A 19,615-nucleotide genomic window follows, 5' to 3' on the forward strand; every position below is an offset into this window, starting at 1 on the left:
CTACCAATCTCATAGTGGTCAAGGATGATAGGATTTCTAGTCCACCAACATTTGGAGGGCAACAGATTCCTCCTCCCTGGCTTACAGCTTAAGTTCGGATAATTGCAATGATAGCTCTCTCGGCTTAGTTTAAGGGGCCACAGAATCCTTTATTTGTATCCATTGCACTAATTGCTTCTACTTCACATGTATAAGGTAGATGGCAAAACTAAACAAGCTGTTGCCGAAATTTGTGCCGAGTGCTGTTGGACTCTACATTGATAACTACTGTGAAATGTGTGGGTTTGTAGTTATTATAACAGTAAAATTCGTGGGTGCACCTGCTTTTGGCGATAGTATTGTTTAAAAGGAAGGGGCAAAACTAGATCTGTTCCTTGAAGAAAAGCAGTGCTCCAGTAATCAGATCTTGCCTGTACATAATTTGATTTCTTTCTGACTGAGGAAAAATCTGAAAACAGCAGCTGGATCGATTTCTGCACTTGGAAGCTACGGTAACTTTGAAAGTTCAGTATTTCTGAAAATGAAATGCAGTTGGAGCAACTTTCTAAAAGTGTTGTGACATAAAAGAGACTAATGTTAGTAGTGTCAATAAACTTGAGAGGTTTCTTTAAATGTACAATATCCAAGGTTTATAATGAAAAACACTGTAAAAATAAAATCCTCTCCAAACGATTTTCAAGTGCTGGATGGTCAGGCCCTAGGTGTGATTGTAATCATAATCATAATCCAGATTATATTATAACTGGAATCCAGTAGGATATTGATCTTCTGCCCCCTCCTTGGGAGAATGGGAAATACTTTAACACTTGTGCTGTGAAGCCTTGTAGGAGAGCATTAGTTTCGCTGATTTGGACTCTTAAGGGTCACACTTGACACAATGCCATTTTGCACAGTTTTCAAATGGCATTTAAAAAGGCAAATGACAAGCACGAGGGCCCTGTTCCAGTTTAGGACTCCGGTATGGGTGTGCTTTAACTCTTTGCCTCCTCCCGCTGTATTCTCAATTTGTCTCAATCTCCCTGTGCGTCAAGCCATTGAGGCAATTGCTAATTTAAGCTGGCGTTTAAGTAGAAGCTGGCCATTGATCAGGGCTGGAGGGCTTCCTGAATTAGCAGGGCCTTTGACTAATGACCTTTTGAGGTCCCTTCAAACTCTGTGATTCTGAGGTGGAGTACTGTCCTCATAATAGGTCTTTCAAAGAGCTTTTGGGAAAGCTTTTGGGGTGGAAGGGGGAGAGATTGAAGAACACTGTGAGAGATTTGCTGGATCAGACTGAGATTTCACTCAGTCCGGTGGTTCTCAAACTTTTTTTCTCTGGGCCACACTTTCAGAATAAAAATTTGCTTTCACCACACCAGTTTTTTTATGGATAAGAAATATATTGGAAAACAAAAAGTGCTGGATTTATAACACAGAACACAAATACTTTATAATACGATCACGGGACATCCAGAAAGTACAGAACAATGCAGCTACAGAAGAGCATGAACAAAATAAAATTTAAATGAGCCTCTTACATAGGTACATTCTGTATGTAGGCCTATACAAACTCAATGAAAGGTGTGACCTTGCAGTATCACATGATGTTCTTGCTCTCCTTTTGAAAAGTTATCTACAGTATCCATATTCTACAAATAAAAAACACCATTATTTTGATACTATGCTATATTCCAATGAAAGGTTTATATGTTTCTTTGATTGTCCTTGAATCTTGGCCATGATCTCCTGCCACACCAATGTGGCATGCCACACCTTTTGAGGACCATTGACTTAATCTTTTTCTCCCAGTGGCAAGCTGGATGTCCTTAGGAAGCCCACAATGAGGGCTTAAAGGCTTGGGTTGACTTGCCCAAAGGCACTGAATACATTTGACAGCTGAATAAAGATCCACACCCAAGGGAAAAGACAAACAATTCTCCACCATACTTTATTGGTTCAGTTGTTAGAAGATATTTTTCATGCTGTCAATGTGACATTGTCAAATAATTACATTGCCAGTTAAAGCAATATTGCACTAATAGAAGATTATTCTTGTGGTCTTTAAACTTTTCTAAGACTAAATTCTTTGTTTGTTTGTTTGTTTCCTTCTTTCGTTACATTATCCATCTGAAATATTGCTGTTCAATATCAAAGCAAGCCTTAATTTCAAGGCCTGCTGAACAATGTTGCCATTTTGATTAGCGCATCATATGTTTGGTTTTAGAACTTTACAAGAAAATCAGGGTGCTCGTACTAATCAACTAAGCATTAGGGAGTACTGAAGGTGTTGTGAAATGGGAGGTGCTGTTGTAAAGGATAGTTAGTGAGGTTATTGAAAGACGCCTCTTGCTTTCAGGTAGTCCTTTGGGTTTACTGACTAATGGTTCTTAAAAAGGTGCCAGATGACATGTGGCAATTCCCTCAATATTTCTTTGCCCCTTGGGAAACAGGCTAAGTGCTGATACTTTATCAGCATTTTTTTTTTAAATGTGACGTTGCAATAACTTCTCATTCCATCTAAAAAAAAAGATCTCTCTGGCATCGAAATAGGAGCTACCGTGTTTCTCCTAAAATAAGACACCGTCTTATATTTTTTTTCGCTCAAAAAAACACAGTATGGCTTATTTTCAGGGGATGTCTTATTTTAACCGTGTCGCATCGGTACGCTGCATAGCCACGCCTCCCCAGGCTGTTTTAATGGGAGGTGCCGCGTCACTAGGGCTTATTTTCGGGGTATGGCTTATTTTTGGGCAATGGCTTATATTTCGCAAATGCATAGAAATCCTGCTATGGCTTATTTTATGGCTATGTCTTATTTTAGGAGAAACAGGGTACTTGCCTCCTCTATGCCAATAAGATTTATGATATAAAATAATAACTGCCAACTTGTTCTTTTTTTCGTGTGTGTGTGTGTGTGTGTGTGTGTGTTTTACAGTTGCTGGGAAAGGCTCCATTATTAGATAGAAATATTGTTATTTTAACCCAAACCCAACCCAAACCCCTATCCTAAAGAAGACAAGTTCTTCAATTCCAAGATGTGGGGAAATTAAGTTTGCCAAGCTCTTTCTGGCTTGAATAAAGAATTATAGAGAAGTTAGTAAGTGTTGGCAATATTCTGTAGGGCCAAATTTCATTTCATTTATTTTTAGTCAATTTATAGACCATTTACAATCTTCGCTATATATACTATCTATCTATCTATAAATAAATATATGAATATAGGCACCCACACTTGCGCATCACTGCGTATACATGCATCACTGGGAAATAAATTATTACATCTGTTCAAACCTGGAAATGCTGGGAGAGAGGTGGAAAGTCCTAGTGGCTCATGAGCCCCCCCACACACACACATGCTGGGGTTCGGTGCTGGAGCTCCTCGTGCGTAAGCTTAAGCTGCCCACGCACGAGGTACCAGTAGCGGGGGAAAAGCGGCCAGCGTTCCACGTGCTTATGAGCACGGGCGCCGGCCAAGTCTCACAATCTGAAGGAAGCTGAGTAAGACGGAAAATGACTCCGAAGGTGTGTGAGTTCTTGAATGCCTTCTAACTAAAATGATGTCTCGAAAACTAATGGATGCCTCGAAAACTAATGGATGCCTCGAAAACCAATGGATGCCCTGAATCTGAACTAGGAAGACCAAACCAAGGACGTTATCTAAGTTTTGGTTAAAATCAAAAAAAATCTTTAGACCTTTTCCCCTTTTCCCCAAAGGACGACAGACACCGAGTATATTTTTAGTGGCTTTGGCAAAACCCGCGTAGGCTCGTTTCTTGCCCTAAGCTAAGGTTCCCTAAGCTCTCAGTCCCTGCGCGCCCAATCTTTCGCGATACTAAACTAAATAATACTAAACCGAAATATCTTCCGCAAATCTAGCCCTAGGCTAAACCTAAAAGCCTAACTAAAGCTAAACCGAATATCTTCCACGAACTAAACCTAACTAAAAGAAAAACCCATCCAACCCATCCAGCCCGCTCCCAAAACCCCTTAAACTAAACTTGACTTCAACTGAACATAAAAGACCCCAAAAGAACAAAACGTAAAGAACGATTGACTAACCCAAACTGAACGTGCCTAAGCGGGGAACCTCAGCCTTTTATTTAGGAACAGATGTGACATCACGATCGATGCCTCAACCAATAAAACCACTGTTGCTGCCTTCCAAAAAGGCGGGAAGCAGGGTTAACGCTCATTGATAACTTTGAAACATTACCGGGACTATAAATTAAAGGCGGATTAATCTTATTGGCAAACCGACTGTTCATTCTTACTTTCACTTTCGCTTTTACACGTAAGGATACAAAAAGTAGTTCTCAATAACCATTAAAATAAACAATTAACCGCGGATCTTTTAACGGATCCACGCAGTGTATTCCGACACACACACACACCCCCGAGCCCAAAGAGGATGTCAGCCTGGAAATAAAGGTTTAAAGATCTTGAAAAAGGAACTGTATTTTTGATGCCCTTTTGCCTTAGTTCTCCACTCTGACGAGGCTCCCCACTTGCACAAATTTTGCTTATGCACACTGGGGCCCTGAACGTAACCCCCACATGTGGAGAGTCACCTGTATATAAAATCTTGAAGCAGTTTGCAATAAGGAATCAAAAGATTCTAAAAGAGGGGGAAATTCTCTAAAACATACAACAACAAAAACTACACATATGCAGATGCTATAAATAACCAGCAGATAAAATAAAGTACGGAAGTGAGAGCTGGACCATAAAGAAGGCTGATCGCCGAAGAATTGATGCTTTTGAATTGTGGTCCTGGAGGAGACTCTTGAGAGTCCCATGGACTGCAAGAAGATCAAACCTATCCATTCTTAAAGAAAACAGCCCTGAGTCCTCACTAGAAGGACAGATCCTGAAGTTGAGGCTCCAGTACTTTGGCCACCTCATGAGAAGAGAAGACTCCCTGGAAAAGACCCTGATGTTGGGAAAGATGGATGGCACAAGGAGAAGGGGACGACAGAGGATGAGATGGTTGGACAGTGTTCTCGAAGCTACTAACATGAGTTTGGCCAAACTGCAAGAGGCAGTGAAGGATAGGCGTGCCTGGCGTGCTCTGGTCCATGGGGTCACAAAGAGTCGGACACGACTGAACGACTGAACAAAATAATAAAAAATTAAAATAAAATAAAATATTCTGAACACAGAATACTAAATACTATTAAGTAAATAATTGGCAGTCTTTTGCTGCGACTTGTAGGTGACCAATAGAAACTGAACCAGAAAATCCATTCACTGATGTCTGTCAGAAGTCTTTGGTTACTGTTACAGGTTAGTGGGGGAACAGGGATTTCTAGATACCTGGGCGCCAGATCTTCCCCTCCAGATTCTTGGATGCTGGCACTTAATCAGAGCTGATGGGCTGAGCTTGCTTAGAGGGGCCGGTGGAGAGATGATGGGCCTGCCATTAATCCACCTACAAGACAAAAGACCCTACAAGTAACCAAGGGGGAGGTTGCCAGGGCAATGTTGGTGTGGTGTCACACAGGAAAATTGTCACTTTTCAAAACTATGGGGGGAGAAGGGGAGGAGTTGCTTGGCAAAAGGTTTTCTGGGACGAGAAGTAGGAAATAGGTTGAACTCCATGTGGTGGCTGTAGGTCAGAACCATCTTGGCAGGTTGGGACAGAAGCACAGAGATAGTGTTCAGGATGCTTTGGAAATCCAGTTCTTCAATACTCAAACCCCTCTAGAAATGCAAATGCTGTAAATTCTGCTCTCCCTCCATCGAAAACCTCTGGTGTAAATATGTGTAAAATTAACCATGGTCCTGGGTAAGTGCCTGGAATCCCCTGGAATCTTGCTACTGCTAAGCAGAGATTGGAGGTTGAGTGCCACCTTCATAACATTGCTTTGGTTCTCCAGTATTTCATGGCTAACACCTGCTGTAGATATCATTAGGGATTTGAGGGTTTTGTGATGTGATGTGCCATGCTGTCCAGCCCCAATTATGTTTATTGGGATGGAAATCACATTGAGGTTAACAGGACTTTCATATGTGTTTGGGTAGGCTTGCTTTTTTAATTGATTTTGTATGTTGACAAGGAAACCTTGATAGCTGCTACTTCTTATGAATGTAAATATTCAGGCAATCACAAGATTATTTACATACTGTGGAATAACATCAGATACAGTAAAAATAAGGAGAAATAGTATTTCTCCTCTGCCCCCCTTTTTTTTGTCAGAGGATAGTATGGTGACCCGAGTTCAAATTCCGTGCTCAAGGGGGCAAGCTCTTGCTTTGTGTCTACACTGCTAAATAAATTATCTTAGCAATTTATGTAGAGGTTACATTTCCAAGGGACCTTCTGGAAATGTACAGTTTTTAATTTTTAAAAAAAAAAATGGGGAAGTGAAACTGGCCAAATTGTAAAGGATTATATTTATTCAATTATTTTGCCTGCAAAGAGCAGGCAAGAGAGTAGAACAAATATAACAAAGATATCCTGCTGTATTCTCTCCCTGCCGTTGGTGTGTTTCTCTCTTGACCTACTTGCTGCATGAGAAAGGTTTGTAAATATTTAAATACTTCTCTTAAGTATTTCTCCTGCATGAATTATGTGTATGAAACTAAAGCAGAACTGCAGCTGCCAATTAGAATGCGGTGGAGCTGTAGTTGCTGATGTGCCGATGTAATGATTTCTCCCCGCTCCCCCCCCCCCCCGCGCTACAGCCATGCAGCTCTAGTTCTGAATATCAGAATCAACACTGCGGCTCTGTGGTTATTGCCAGATTTGGTTCAGTGGATTTTTGAACGTTGCTAAATGCAAATTTTGCTCTCTTCTTCATTTACTAATGGCTTATTAACTTCCTGTCTTTACCGTCTAAGAAAACATCAAAATGTCTGCACAGGCGACTGCCATTCAGGTTCAAAACCGACTTCTGGATAGGTCAGCAAATTACTACAGGTCAAAAGTTGTAATTCATCCATTCCTTCATTCACTTATAGCCCACCTTTCAACCTGATAGGCTCACCAGGCATCATACAATAATAAAACTGTAAAACATGTACAAACAGGGCTCTTTTTCAGCTGGAACTCACCAGAACTCAGTTACGGCACTCTCAGGTGGGTGCCGTTGCCATTCTAAGAGAACGAGGGAGGCGTTCATGGTGAGTTCTGGCACCTCTTTTTCTAGAAAAATATCACTGTGTACAATTCCTAAAACTTTATAAACTGCTACAACCTGCCTGCCTTGTTTCAAATGCACAAAATAAAAACAAAAGGGGGGAGGAAGTACCGGTACATGAAGCAGAAAGAGTAACTGGGACAGAGCATCCCACTTCCACCCTCCTACTTCAGATCTATGTACCGGTACTTTTCGAGGGAGAAAAAGAGAACAGCCCTTACTACCTCATGAGGTAGACAGTGATTGGAACTAGCTCAGAGGCTTCATGGGTACCAGGGTAGGACCTCAAGGGTGCTTTGGCACCCATAACCATCATATTGATGACACTTGGGATAAGGGTGTATTGTCAACAGGAAAATGTATTTTAGAAATGTGGAGATTGTATCATGCCTCCAGAGCTAAACTGTACTATATGTTATTCAATACAGTGGTACCTCTGGTTATGAACTTAATTCGTTCCGGAGGTCTGTTCTTAACCTGAAACCATTCTTAGCCTGAGGTACCACTTTAGCTAATGGGGCCTCCCGCTGCTGCCATGCCGCCACCACACGATTTCTGTTCTCATCCTGAGGTAAAGTTCTTAACCCGAGGTACTACTTCTGGGTTAACAGAGTCTGTAACCTGAAGTGTTTGTAACCCGAGGTGTTTGTAACATGAGGTACCACTGTACTACTTAATATATTAGGTATGGCAGTGTTGGCTTATTTTTTTTTTTTTCAAATGGGTTTTGCGTAACCCGAAGGGAGAAGAAAATGTTGACATCGTACCTGGCTTTTTAAGCTTTATGATGTCGGTTTAATAACAACAAATATGACACCTTCTGAGTGTTCAAAGTGCTTTGTATAGTTACCTTATTATTAACCCCATACGGCAGAGAGGAAAGAGTGAGGTTGGGAGATGGCAGCTTGCCTTAGGCAACTTGCTGAGTGAATACCTGAGATAAGAATTCAACCACACATACACCAATTCATGTGTACAGGAGATCGGTCTCATGTAGTCCAGGAAGCACTGTTAGGAATCTTTCTGACCAGTTTGTATCTGCTGGAGATGCACTATCTGTAAAAAAATAAAAATAGAAAAACCATAGGGAGACAAATAAACAAAGTTTGTGCAGTACTTACCGTATTTTCTGATCAGTTCTAAATTGAGAGCAAGTATGGTGCAATTGAATAGAGCATTGAACTAGAACCTGGGAAACCAAGGTTCAAAATCCCACTCAGTCATGAAGCTTACTGGATGGAGAAAACAGGAGGGAAAAGGTTTAAAACAGAAACCATCAACATTATAGTTAATAATTATTTGTCCTTTGAAACTGCCTCCACAGCTGACATTATCTGCAAGGAGAAGAAACAATGCAATTATAATTTCGTAATGTCACAGTGGAATGACTGAACAAGCAAATTTCCCTCTTTCAAGCTGTTCTCTATTCTGTAAAGAAGTAAATCCCTGCCCTGTCCTTGGATTTGAGTCGTACATACGTACCTATAGTTTACAGGGATGATGATTTCATAAAACTGTAGTTTGTTTTACAGAGCAGTCTTGACCCCCAGATTTGCAAGCTGAAGGAGGTTAGGATGAGAACATTATCCAGCAGGGAAGTTTCAGGAAAAAATGCCCCCCCCCCATCTGTAATCTTTTTACTTCGTCCACCAGCCCTTCACATCTCTATACCTTCAAGATCTAAGCTTGCTTCAGAATACAGTGTGTGTGTGTGTGTGTGTGTGTGTGGACATCGGTTATCATGCTGACTGGATAATGGCTTTTTCAAGAGAAACATATTTGGGCAGATCTTAAACTGCATGATTATCTGCAACTGTCCAATTAAAGCCTTTTTCCTTCTTAGAAGACTGATTAATCTCACTGACCTCAGCCATCTCTTTCTAATTAGGAAGCTAGAAGAAGGCTAAAGCTACTGTAAAAGTTTCATGTGATCCTATTGAATTGACAGCATGGCTTCCCAATAAGAATGGCTAATAATGGAATTTGTAACAGTGTTTACAATAAAGCTGTTCTCCTTAGGAAAACCACAGAAGGAAAGTATGCTTGATTCATCTAAATAAAAGGCTTTGAAAGGTTTTATTGGTTGCAAAAGAATGGGATGGAATTCTTTGTTTCTTTGGATGGGTTTCTATTGCTAAATGTAGAAAAGTGTGTCATGTGTGGAAACGTGTGATTATGGCTAGAGATAGGGGTGACAAGTTATATTTGGGTCGAATCAGGCCACAACTTTATTGACAACAGATGTCAGAGGAAATCACAGCTTTGCTAAAGCTACTACCCCCACCCCCACCCCACCCCCATGAACAGCAGCATATCCCTAAAGGCAGTTATTATTGGCATATAATTGATCACATTAATCTCTTACAGTTCATGCATATTTATTTTATTGGGGATTTCAGCTCTCCCTTCTCCTTTCAGCTTCAATATTCTTCCTTTCATTTTTAATGTATTTATTTACCATGATTCCATTCCTTTTATCTGGTGGCAGTCTATTCCGCAATCCATAATTTTCTTGCTTTCCTCCAGCAGCTAAAAGGGGTCTTAGCAGTGCAAGATCATTGCTGTGAAAGGAAAAAAATCCCCAAGAATGGCTGTCAATTTCACGCTGTCTCAGAAAGAGGCCAATTCTATTGGGCTTATTGCTTCCTAAAGCCCAGTTAAAAACCACTGGTAAAACTGGATAGTTTTAGTTTCCTCCCTACCCATCCCACCTCAAATACACATGCCACCATTTTAATTTTCAGGTGAGTAATTGGGGAGATGATGTGAATATCTCTAAGGTTGTGTTCACCCCATTCCCCTTTGCCCCCTTTATTTTTTCATTCTGTCTTGTCTGCCATTTGTACCCCTTTATTGCTGCACTGCTTTTTTTGTAGAATGCAAATGCAAAGGTCAATGTGGGAATAATAAGGGCAAGAAGCATGGTAAGGAACAAATGACCGGTAGGCTTAATTTATATCAAGCAGAGCTACTTGGTTAGGCTGCTACTTCAAGTAGCCGGCTAAGATACCTGCTCAGAAGTAGAGGTACTCAGAGGGAGTCATGCCGTAGTGCTATAATGCTTTATGCAAGGTTGGGTTGTGCTGAGACAGTAGCTTGTTCCACAGTGGATTCAGTGCTCCCGGCAACAGCAAAAATATTTAGGTAGTTCCCATGTGGCCTTGTTGCTGTCACAGACACTTACACTGAAGAAAGCCCTTGTCTAGATGCACCCTTAGTGCCTCTTCAATGAAACATTGACATTTCTACTTAAAAACACACGACTAGGGGCACCACCTAGGAATCTCAAGCCTCCTCAGGCAACTCCACATTCTCCCCACACCACACTCCTCAATGGCCCTGCATTCAACCCCATGTTTTTTCCCCCCTGGCTAATATGTGCATTTGAACTCTGATAATGCCTCTTGCTTGTCCAGATGGAAGATAGAGAGGGGTGTGTAAGTGTGTACAGCCTACTGTGGAAAGGTAAACATTTACATTTGTTGTTGTCTCTGATATCACCCGTCATACGCATGTGGCCCATGGAAGATGGCTCAGATGTAGCCATCTGCCTGAAAAAAATTCTCCTCATCCCTGACCTAGGGCCAAGTGCAGACAACTATCTTGGGACATAGCCTAGGAAAAACGCCATTAGTGGTATCAATTTTACAAAATCCTCACAGGTCTTCCCTTTCATTGCTTCTGGAATTCCCTTTCTGTTGTGTGGTCCTCCTTTAAGCTCTCTATACTGCCTCAGCTTCTCCTGTTGTTTATGTGGCCCTGCTTTGCCTTGAGTAGAGCAAGTTGTGCATAAAGGCAGAGGCAGAAAGCTCCTGGAGTTAAAAGGTCAATAAGAGATCTTCATTTGCTGTGCATAATTTAGATCTGAGTTAATATTTGTAAAGGCCAGCTCACCCCACCTCTTATTCTGTTGTGCCAGATATCCCCCATGATCATTTTGGAAACATGGCCCTGGGTTTTGGGGGGGGCATTTGGATTTGGCATGGTGGATCACAGGATTCTTTAGAGATGCTATCTGAGTGTCAGTGAAAGTATTGTGGGCTTTTTAATAGGCAAGACCTTCCTTCAGTGGAGGCATGATGTGAAAGCACTTGCCAAGTTCATGCATCTGATGTAGAAGGGTATCGATGATGCTAGTTCATGCCACAATATAAGGTGTCACAGGATTTTGTTTTTGCTGCAGCTGACTCACATGGCTACTCTTGGTTCCTGGATATATGGGTACTAAGCTCTCTCTCTCTCTCTCTCTCTCTCTCTGTGTGTGTGTGTGTGTGTGTGTGTGTGTGAGAGAGAGAGAGAGAGAGAGAGAGAGAGAGAGAGAGAGATAAAAAGGACATATGGGACACAGCTAGGAATATAACCAGAGGTCCTTTTGGCACAAAAATATCAATGTGCTAGAATTAGGTCATGCTCCCCATCCTACTTCCTATGTACAGTTATCTGACCCTGGCACAAACTCTGGTCCCCCTAAAGGGAGACGATCTGGTAAGGCATCTGCTGTAGCCCTAAAGCCTTAAAATGAAAGGCTTCTTAGTTTATGGAAGAAATCTGTCTTCCAGCAGTCTTGAATGATCCACATTTTTCACTTTAGGCAGGTTACAGTTTCTGCTACATCTACAGTAATTGCAAAGAGGACGATGCTTTTTTATTTTATTTTAAAGACACATATCTTCCAGTGATTTTCTTCTTAAGCAATATGTGAAAACAGGACATTTTGGAGGCAAGCTACTGCAAAAGAGGATAGGACTCTTAGTTGAGTAGACAAAGCAATTTCGGCAGGAAAAGCTTCCATGCAGGAATGACAAAGTGGCATTTTCTAAAATTCCCTTTTTACAACAGTTTAAGAACCTTTGTGTCTGGTTACTGTTCTCCCTTTATGTCTGGTTACTGTTCTGAAATGACACTGAAGGACTGTAGCTCAGTGGCGGAGCACACACTTTGCTTGCAAAATCTTCAAGGTTCAACCCCTGGCATCTCCAGGTAGGAAAAGACCTGTGTCTGAGACCCTGGAGATCCACTCTCAGTTACAGGGTAAGTTGGACCCATGGCCTGACATGTTCCAAAGAAGAAGGGGTAGCTTCTGATTTTGCCATGAATCAGGCTGCATACACAAGCATACATTTAAAGTGCACAGCTTCCCCCAAGGAACCCTGGCAGCTCTAGTTTACCCCTCATAGGGCTACAATTCCCAGCTCACTTTAAAGCTACAGTTCCCAAGATTCTTGTGGAGAAGTCATGCCGATTAAAGGTGCTTTGAATGTATGGTCTAAGTTACGTTTGGTCATTCCACATCTGGCCTTAGCACAAATCATACCACCCGACAGTTGTCCTTTGGCAGTTTTGCTCAGAACAGCTGCCTTGCATATCTTTATAGCCAGCGGGATTTTAAAACATGCCCAGTTGGCTCTATTAAATTTAGCTGCCTTCTTAAACATTTCACCCCTTCCCTTAATTTTGCTGACTGCAGGACTTTCTCCTGTGCTTCTATTTATATGTTTAATTAGTAGGTGTGTGTGTGTTTTAAACCCACAAAAGTGCACGTCACTTGTCAGCTATTCACTAATACAGTAATAGATTACACTTGCTACAAATAACGGTGGGGTAACATTTGTCTGGCTGATAAGAAGCTTAAACCTTGAAATATTTCCTTAAGGTTCCTTTTTAATGTTAGGCTGTTTGTAAAGGGATCATGGGGCCAGTGTTTTAAGTAGTACAACGTGCTCCATGAGTTTGGTGCAGTGCAGCAGGCTTGTATAATATTAGTGCTTTCTTCAAGCAAGCTTTGGATCTTAGCACTACTTGGAGAGATGGAAAACATCCAGGATTTTGCTGTGATGTTAAAAACTGCTCTGACTACTGAGTTTCTGGAACGTATTTGTTCTTGAAAAGTCCACTGTTTCTTTCACTGGGAAGCCGTTTTAACTAGCTACTTACAAAATTATGACTAAGATATGTTGCGTTGAGAATAGGACCGTCTCCATATTAGAAGCGAGTATTGCAGGAAGCCTTTAGTCACAGGATTATTTAGGAAAAGCAAACATATTGACTCTCAATGTATTTACTTATAGATGTGTGCTGCATATTTTTTGTATGTTGACCAAGCAGTGATGCCTTGCACATGTAAACCAGACGTTAAGTTAATTCACCACTGATAATATTTCCAACCAACTCATGACAAAACATACCATGTCCTCAGCCTGAAACCCTGGAGAGCCACTGCCAGTCAAAATAATTCAGAGCAGTGCTCGCTTCGGCAGCACATATACTAAAACTGGAACAATACAGAGAAGATTAGCATGGCCCCTGCTCAAGGATGACAAGCAAATTTGTGAAGCGTTCCATATTTTTAAAAATAATAATAATAATAATAATAATTCAGAGCTGGGTGGACTAGTGGTCTGGCTTGGTAGAAGGCTTCTTTCTTTCCATGTTCCTGTGTTAACAGTTTTCCAGAAGACCTTTATCCTACACCTGCTTTGCCTCCAAACATTTTTCTGTTTACACATGATGCAAGCAATCTAATTTGCAAGGACCCTTCATCTTGCATCAATTTCTTCCTTTGCCAATTTTAGCCTTATTTTAAGAACCAGGCCATTTCTTTTCCTCACAGAAGAGAAAGGCATAAAAAATGATAAGCAATATCTTTTACAGTCTTCGCCCGTGTATTGGCAAGATATTGCATTGTGCTCTTTCTTTCCCTGAACAATGTGACATTAAGCGGGGCCATTGATGGGTAAATTTATTTCGAAGAAGAAAGCACAGGAGATTTACAGTGCCTTGTAATATTCTTACTGTTTTGCAAAAGCACAGCGGGATATATGTGCATATCTGCCAGGTAAAAATGAAAAGCATTTGTAACTTTCTCTATCAGTTTTCAGAAACTAATGAAGACAATGGGGTTGTATCAGGATTAAGCTCCTAGAAGCTGTCAGCAGGCAACAGCAGCCACACACCCTGGGCAGGGGCGGAGGAGGGGGGTGCATTGGGGGCAGACCACCCCGGATGTCTTCGCTGAGGGGGGTGATATTTGGCGCGCCACCCACCCATGACTCCCAGGCCTACCCTGAGCTGTCAGGGTAAGGAGGGGAGCAGTGCTGCTTTGCCAGCAGCATCCCACCCCTTCCCCCTTTGTTTTGACAGCTTGGGGAAGGCTTGAGAGTTGTGGGGAGCCAGCACGCTGAATGTCCGCCATCAGCAGCTCACTCCGCCCCTGGCTGCAGGGCGTGCATGCTGCTCCATGTGCCTGAGTGGCTATCCCATGCCTAGGAGGACACCCTCTGTGCCCCGCCCCCCTCGGGAGCATGCTTGCCCTGGGCAGCACAGGCATATGCTCCACCGCTGACCCTGGAAAATGGCTTTGACTGTGGCTAAATGAGATGAGGATAGATGATGGGTCTCAAACCCTCAGGGAATTAGTGAGTTCCTGTGTTATTTGATGTTTAGAGGCCAACTAATTATGAATGGCTGCATCATTACTTGGTAAGGTAAAGGTAAAGGGACCCCTGACCATTAGGTCCAGTCGTGGATGACTCTGGGGTGGCGCCGCTCATCTCGCTTTATTGGTCGAGGGAGCCGGCGTACAGCTTTCCGGGTCATGTGGCCAGCATGACTAAGCCGCTTCTGGAGAACCAGAGCAGCACACGGAAACACTGTTTACCTTCCCACTGGAGCGGTACCTATTTATCTACTTACACTTTGACGTGCTTTCGAACTGCTAGGTTGGCAGGAGCTGGGACCGAGCAATGGGAGCTCACCCCGTTGCGGGGATTCGAACCGCCGACCTTCTGATCGGCAAGCCCTAGGCTCTGTGGTTTAACCCACAGCGCCACCCGCATCCCATCATTACTTGGTATGGTGATATAAAAGGCACCTGAAATCCCAACTTAAACAAGGGTGTGTCTGGAAAGGCAACACTAGTCCTGTTTGTTTCAAGTGTCATTTGCTATTGTTATTTGGTGGTATGTTGTCATTTGGTGGTACGTTTATCTTGCTATTCAACATAAAAATAACAAAATCTCATACTAAGAATAAACACTTCAAACCAGCACAAGGGAAATATAAACTCAGATTGCTCTTCTATAAATGGTTCTGCATTAAATAATAAATAAATAAATAAATAAATAAATGCAGCTAAGCAGAAGGGGAGAAATTACGATTACAGGAGGAGGAGTGGCTGTGGTGAAGGAGGATCAGCTGCAGAATTGACTTTGGATCAGGGCAGAGCATGCATATTCCACTACTGTACACAAGGATCTCTGGGCACAGCTGCAGTTTAAGGATTCAGTGTCAAACTCCAGGCATGAAACCAGATTGAAGTGGACCTAGATACCAGCAGATATTTTCAGAATATGAAGAAAAATATGGTAGAATATGAAGCAAAATGTAGAACGTCAGAATAAAATACAACATAGACAGAGTGAGAGGAATTTCTAAGCGTCCTGTTATTGATCGCATTCATCTCTGCTGCCTGATACAAAAAAAGATGAACTAAGCCTTAAAAAGATTCCTGAGTCGATCATTGTTAAATGAGTACTACTGTATTTAACTGGTTTTGCTGCATTGCAAGATTCACTGCGCAATAATGAATAGGAAGTGACCAGATTTGAAGGAAATCTCGTTTTCTTTCATTGGATTCAATTCATTCCTATATTGTGTTATATATTCCCCATAAAATGGCTGAATCAAGACCGTCCAAGTGTCCCTGTTTTACAGAGACAGCCCTGGATTTACAGAAGCCGTCTGGGTTTCTGATTTGATCCTGGAATATCCCGCTTTTCCTTAGGACATCCCTATTTTCATCAGAGAAATGTTGGAGGGTATGGTAGGATGTCCCTATTTTTATTGGAGAAATGTTGCCAGTATGTGAATCTTGCCCCTGTTTTATACATTGATTGACTCTTGCATGATTAAATAGTTTATTCAGTTCTTAAGAGCATTCCTTTACAGGTCTAGTCAGAAGTAAGGTCCGTTGACTTCAATGTGTTTTACTCCCACATGAGTACAGGACTGCAGCCCAAATGTATCAGCGCTTGAAGTTTCCACGAAATTTTCCTGCCCTCGCTATTATTACTACTGTATTATTATTATTATTTATGTTTAAGCTCACCCTGTAATAATATAAAATTGTGTAATTTTAATAACAGCATGAATTACTGCACAAACAGCTCTTTGGGGAATTATACACCAGACTTTAATTACAGACACTTTCCAGTTCAGATGCTTGCAAATGGAGAGTAACAGAGAAAATTCCATCTATTCTCTTGCTCCAAGCAATTCCTCTATTTAATAATTAAAGTATTAACAGCATAATGTGACAAGTGCATACGCATGTAAATGCAACATTAGACACTGGCTTAACGTTGATTGTATAAATCAGTCTGGATTTGTGTGTTTGGTAAGGAAAGCACGTACAACGGATCATACAAGTGAATTGATCAAAATAATTCTATCATTAAATAATATGATGGTGCATAGTTGTTTGTCTGTCTACTATTAGTACCTTGATCTGGAAAGCTGCCAAAGGTTCGCTTTATCTCACATTCTGTCTGAACATACTAGCACAAATGTATCTTAATTTAGGACTGTCATACGTCCAGATTTTCTTGGACATTACTGGTATTGCAAAGGCAGTAACTGAGATCTGGGGGGAACTTCCAAAAGGCAGTGCTTTGTTCTGGATCTTAGGCAAGTCAATCGAAAAATTGCTTTTATTCTGGCTTTCTTGTTTAAAAAAGCTCAATTTTGGGGTCTTCCTACTAAAAAAAGCTGAACAACTTTCAGGGTGCCCTGGTTTTTACTTTTTGAAATACGGCAACCCTACTTAATTCCCTTCTGCTCTGTCATAATATACCATGGGACAACAATGTAGCGTTGCAATCATTTTTGTATTTTAATCTGGTCAATGTATGTGTTTTGCACATCTCAATCCCGCAGTTCCTTGACTGTTCAAAGCCCTCTGGTGCCTGCATGTAACCTCACCATACCTCAGAGCACCCCATTAACTTCAGTGTAAGAGGCAGCTCCATTTACACAAAGGGTCATGTTTAACTTAACAGTGAAGCCTTATGCCCATCAGAGTCTCATGCACTGGAACCAGTAGGTTCATCCTAAGTGATATTTAAGGAACACTTATTAAACACTTCATTGAACGCCACTGTATTATGGTGGGTCAAGTGTTGGATTTAGAAAGTCATTCTACATCCAGGTGAGCTCTAGTAGCTGCTGTGCCTCAAAATCACCATGTATAATATATGGTCTGCATGTGTGTGAGTATAACATGAGGGAGCCCTGGGACAAACTCTGATAAATAGCAGTGTTCCTGAGGGAGGCAGACATTCACTCTTTCCTTCATGGGACTGAGGATTTTAACAGAGATACTAAACTCATCCATCTGCTCATTAATGATAATAGGAAATATATTTCTCTGGAAAAAATATATATTTAAATTTGCTTGTCACTCTTCCTGAACGTTGGCTTCACAGTGATTTCTCTGCCACAGGCATCACAGATCAGTTTATGAATCCAAATAAGTTTTATTTAACCCTCCCTCCCATCCTAGAGGCGTGAACAGGAAGCATGAGGCAATTGCACTTTCCTGCCTTCCCGGCTGCGTCTCTGCCACATCCAAACCCACCTTAAGATGACATTTCGACGAAGAGATGCATTTCTGTTTATAGGTTGTTTTCTTTACTTTCTATTACTGTGTCAATGGATTAATTATTTCTTTATGCAATTTTCATCTAAAGAGGCTTGCTGCTAATTTTCTTCCTGTAGCAGCACTGTTTAATTAGGCAATCACCCGTGTGTCTACATGCTGGTAGGGGAAAAAAAAAAGCGACAGAAATTACACAATGTGTTCATTTAAAACTCTGTAAAAGATACTCTTTAACTAACAAATTAAACAAGGAGGAGGAGGGAGGAGGGGACTTGAGAAAACTACAGATGAAAATTTCAAAGGCCAGAAGTAATAGGGAAATATCTAGTTAACACACATTATTAAAGTTGTGTTTTCTGGAAGGCCATTGTTTAATTTCACACACCACCCTTCCTCATTGTTTCCACTCATTGAATAGGCATACTGGCTGTTTCTTTTTTATATAATCAGTGGTTGTTATTGGTTGGTATTGTCTTCCTTCTACATTGATAACCTGTAGTGCTTTTTGTGTAAATGCATCTTGCTCTGTTCTCTCCACACCAGTGAGTGTGGCATAGCCATGGGGGCAGAAATTTAAGCACACCCTTTTAAAAATAATTCTTTTTTTAATCCACTAAAGCACTTTTATATTAAAGTGCTACAGCATATTTAACTTCAGTATTTTTTTTTTAAAAAGTTGTTCAGTCATGTCCGACTCTTCATGACCCCATGGACCAGAGCACGCCAGGCACCCCTATCCTCCACTGCCTCCCACAGTTTAGCCAAACTCATGCCAGTCACTTCGAGAACACTGTCCAACCATCTCATCCTCTGTCGTCTCCTTGTGCCCTCCATCTTTCCCAACATCAGGGAGTCTTCTCTTCTCATGAGGTGGCCAAAGTATTGGAGCCTCAACTTCAGGATCTGTCCTCTTTTGTTTTAATGTATTTTACTGGTTTTCAACAGTTACACCATAAACATAACATAAAAACCAAAGCCAAGCAAGGAGTACAGATTATTGGATTGCCAGTTGCACAGAGTAAAATTAAGGTATATATTTAATAGTTTCATCGGCTTAACTAGTCCTCTCCATAAAGATACATCCGACACTGGGGTTTGTAATAGCTGTGCTGACTTACTAATGTGATCAATAAACAAATACCACATGACTTTAAAAATGGTCCCTCTTTGCCTGTCCATCTATAAGTCTGCTGTGCTGGGTAAAGCAATAAACAGATTGCCGTGAAATAAATACAGTGCTAAAATGGTACTGGCCATAAAGGCAGTGCTTTTTTTCTTTTTAAAGTGTTTTTCTGCAAATAGTTTAGTATCTTAAAAATAAACCAAACCATAGGTGAAAAGGCACTTTTGAACAAATTTTAAAACTTAAAAAAGCACACTGATATAATTGCATTATCCAAAAGATAATGGGCAGAGCACTCAATCCGCTAGATCTCCTAGCTAGTGACAATTGGCAGAGGTAGCTGTCCACCTGCAGAGAGCAGCTCTATTGACACAGAAGCCACTTCTGCTGCAGAGGCCCCTGCAATGCCTATGGAAATCTACCACTGACATTCTTTCTGCTAGCAATAGGCCCTGAAATAGGGCACACGGAAGCAAGAGAAGGATCGAACAGAGGTAGCCTTGGATTGATGGGCTCCAAAGCCCCTCTATTTCCCCGAGAGACTCCAGCATCAGGTCCCCTATGCCAGCCTGGAGGTGGTGTGAATAAGCATGAGACTCTTTCAGAGCTGTGGGTTCTAGCCCCACGTTGGGGAAAAGATTCCTGCATTGCAGGGGGTTGGACCTTTGTGGAATCATAACTCTACAATTCTCTACAATTCCAAGTAGCTGACCCCCATTG

At 41.4% G+C, this 19,615-nt stretch overlaps 1 protein-coding gene and 1 non-coding gene across 2 annotated transcripts in view; both read left to right on the plus strand.

Annotated features, from left to right (window-relative positions):
- The window catches only part of FGF14 (fibroblast growth factor 14), a 282,538-nt gene that overhangs the window by 55,380 nt on the left and 207,543 nt on the right, over positions 1–19,615 (plus strand). The gene's annotated exons all lie outside the window — the stretch shown is intronic.
- On the plus strand, positions 13,360–13,466 carry LOC117046153. The gene has a single exon (XR_004426525.1). It is a non-coding gene; the product is annotated as a U6 spliceosomal RNA (small nuclear RNA).

The sequence above is a fragment of the Lacerta agilis genome, chromosome 4 (genome assembly GCF_009819535.1).
Source record: "Lacerta agilis isolate rLacAgi1 chromosome 4, rLacAgi1.pri, whole genome shotgun sequence".
Taxonomy (NCBI): domain Eukaryota; kingdom Metazoa; phylum Chordata; class Lepidosauria; order Squamata; family Lacertidae; genus Lacerta; species Lacerta agilis.